Genomic DNA, 3,705 nt, shown 5'->3' on the forward strand with positions numbered 1-3,705 from the left:
AATGTTCTTACACAACAAATTCGATCATATTCGATGCGTAACTCCGACGCTCAGATATCCGACAGTGGCTGCAACATAGGTTGCCACGCCACATAGAGGAGTCATCATCACGTAGATTAAATATTTAAACGACAAATCGACAATAACAAAAGGCATCAGCCACGTCCGCTGCCATAGACGGCCGGAATGCCACCGGATGACCCAACGCACCACCGCAAATCTGCATCACTTCTAGATCAGATAGAGGCAGGAAAACATAATCAGACAGCCACCGCCACCTAGGGTTTCCAAATGGAACCCCGCAGCAGCAGCTTAGCCACGTACACCCACCGGAAAACACCGCCGGACCACACCGCCACCTATGGTTTCCAAATAAAACCCGACAGCAGTGGGTTAGCGGTGTAGGCCTGCTAAAAAACACCAGCGGACCACCACCAAACTCAACCCAATATGCACTATAGATAACAAATCAAATAGAACAAAGAGAAGCAACTTTTAAAAGAAATAGTAAAGATGTGAGTAGATAACTTCAAAAGGTAAAGTTCGATGGTGGTTCGTTTCCTGGCGCAGATATCCTTTTTTCGGTTCCATTCAAATTGGGAATGAAGATGAGGATTGAGGAGGCGATGGTTTGGACTCAAGAGGAGAGGTGATGGTGTCACGGTGGTTTCTCGGCCAGCGATATAGAGAGAGAAATATAATACATGTGGAAACATCAAGAAATATGATAATACCCACAGGACACACGTGGAAATCAAGGACACGCGTAGGTCTTCAAACACAGCTCAATATATACAACAACTGAGACATGATGTGCAACAACCTAAAGCATCATAATCAAGCAAGAAGGTATGAGGTACAAATCAAAAGGTACAACCCTAAATACATAGAAAACTTTATAATTGTAATATATATAATATAATCACTAGAGATTTATACATATCGATCCATACACATGGATGGGGATTATTTATTACTTAGCTTTTAAATAAAACTAGTAGGTAGACCCCCCGCGTTGGGGGGGGTGGGGGGCGCATGACAAAAGATTGTGTTCTACATGACAAAAGTCGGGGGTGCATGACAAAAGGATTATGTTTACATGACAAAAGTTGGTTGTCCATTGCCACCATAGACAACCGTATAGCAATACTCGCATGTTGCAATAGGGTATTCGTATTTAATTGGCATAGTTACGAAGATTATGTTTTACATAATTACATGTGCAATTACTTGCTGCCATACTAAACAAAAATAAGTGAGGGGTTGATTTATTACGTACAAAAGAGTGCTCTTGGTTTATCTAGCTACCATATAGTTGTGCTTTAGCATTGTTTTTGCCTGCCCCTGCGCCTGTTGATTTTGTCAAACCTTGCAGCAGGTTTCGCAAGTGGCAGTGCAGGAGTCCGGCGTTGGTGGTGTAATGCTGCTTAGGCGATTGTATGATGGCCTGTTAACCTCGGTAACAACTACATGTTACATATAAAGACAGTAAGACAAACACCCCCCCCCCCCCCCCCCCAAGTGTGCATTATAGAAAACATAAGAATATAAAAAAGGCATAGAAGAGATAGCTGACCTTAGTTGTAACACGAAGACTCTTTGAAAATAAAGTTAGTTCAACCAAACAACTCCTGTGAACCACAACTTACGTGTCAAATGAGTATGGAAACCATCAATGGTCAGTTTACTAATTTGAAACTGAACACCACAAATTTTTGTTAGATTTCTAAAGATGGATGTTTTAGTTTGATATTAACATTATTAAAACCTAATCTTTATGCTAACACCATAACTTTTAATGGAAACTTTTTTTGGAAAAGTAGAAATGAATACAACACCAATGAAGTTGTGATCTATATGTTGCTATGAAAGTCAAAATACCAAAACTAACCCCAAACGATACCTGCACATGCTATTGTTGGCATCCTTTGCACAATTGACCAACGCATTACATGCTAAGCCTTCTAATATGTAACCAACTCCGAACAAAACTTGGTTCGACCCATTAGCACTACCCGAAGCCCCGGCTAAGTCAAACCAAAATAGACTTACTTCGAATCAAGAATTGCTTTAAAATAGTTTAGGAAAAATTGATTAACAAAGTTAGTCAAGCAAAGATATATTATATACACCATCCAAGGAAACCAACAAACTAAAAAATAATCTATTTGTAACATTAGTCTAAAAAAATACTAAAGATGATTAAACTCTAAACTACAAAGCCATACAAACAGTAGACACGTACCTGTAGGAAACAAAAATGACAACACACCAAAGCAACACTTTATTGTTGTGTGTTCTAGGACATGCAGAAGAAAGAAGCCAAAAACATAATCAGATGAGATCCCATAAGCACCTGAAACAAAGCAAACATATAATATTAGCAATTAATAGATAAAATAAAACATTGGTTAGCCACTCAAACAACCCATAAATCTGTAGTTAGCAATTAATTTTTAAAGGAGCCTCAAACAACCCATAAGCACCCGTCTACTCGTCAAGTTTCTCAAGAAAACAACCAATTTTCTTGTTATCGAAATTAATAAGGCGACCATCACGTTTGCCTATCATCAACATGAGGATAAGCAAGAAAACAGATCTGAAGCATTTCAACAAACATTTGGCATGTATGCTAGACAACCAAATCATTTCATCAATTAGTTCACATGTAGGCAATGTAAAGTCAAATACGAAAACGCATTCTCAAAATATATACCCTAAAACGTGATCTGAATGTAACTCAAATAGCAACAATCAGTGTAAGACATTACCGTAGGTTGAACGAAACAGAACAATGAGGCAGAACTGATAACCACAACCTGCAAAACAAAAAAAAAACAAAACAAAAAACAACCTAAAATTCAGAAAAATAGAAAATAGAACGAAAAAGAATGACAAACCTGAGCCAAATGATATCAATTTACAAACCAAATTACCGCACGCTACCCAAAGAAAACAAAAAAATTCGTTTGTTAAACGTTCTCTCTGTCAAGCATTTCATCAAACACCTGTCATGCATGTCAAAACTAAAGTACAGTTTGACAACATGTAATCAAAAGCACAATTAGCAGAAAGACAGAACATTTAGCCTCAATTTTCAATACCATAACTGAAACTCTACATACACAGTTACACATCATGAACAACGAAAATGAAGACAGAAAACTCTAAACCAATTTCGAATTGAAGATTGAACCTTTTTCACCTGCAACATCGGAGACGAATCGAGAGAGAGACGACGGTGGCGATGATTTTGCAGACGAAAAAGAAAGGGAAAAGAAAAGATCGATAAAGTTAATAAAATACGTGTAAAGGCAAGACACGCAGCACTCAACAAAGCTGTAAAATCCAAGTACAAATCGTGATTCACAATATACAAGTTGTTATGCCAACCGACCTTCAAAATTGTAAATATATAAATGACTATTTCATATAAAATCACAATTTGTAGGGTTACAAGAGAGACGAGGTTTATGAGAGTTGCATGGACGACACTCATGATATAGAAAAAGATGATGTGTAGTTGTGTACAGTTGGATTGTACTTTTTTGTAAAGGGAACCATAATACATACAACAATTGCAATATTGCATGATGTCTTTGGGCCATGTATGTTACATTTTGTTAATCTTATTGTTATTATTGTCTTTTTAACGTTAAATTAGTTTTAAAGCCCGTGTAATACACGAGATGATCTAAATCAGGG

The 3,705-nt window shown here is 37.4% G+C and overlaps 1 long non-coding RNA gene across 1 annotated transcript; it reads right to left on the minus strand.

The window, feature by feature from the left end:
* Window positions 1-1,077: 1,077 nt before the first annotated feature.
* On the minus strand, window positions 1,078-3,210 carry LOC143624703 (uncharacterized). Its single transcript, XR_013152160.1, has 3 exons — window positions 2,246-3,210; window positions 1,577-1,631; window positions 1,078-1,466 (listed from the first exon to the last, which is right to left on the minus strand). It is a non-coding gene; the product is annotated as an uncharacterized LOC143624703 (long non-coding RNA).
* Between the last annotated feature and the right edge of the window lie 495 nt (window positions 3,211-3,705).

This window comes from Bidens hawaiensis, unplaced genomic scaffold, assembly GCF_021521415.1.
Source record: "Bidens hawaiensis isolate Kalapana, Puna unplaced genomic scaffold, B.hawaiensis_p1.1 tig00000416_1, whole genome shotgun sequence".
NCBI lineage: Eukaryota > Viridiplantae > Streptophyta > Magnoliopsida > Asterales > Asteraceae > Bidens > Bidens hawaiensis.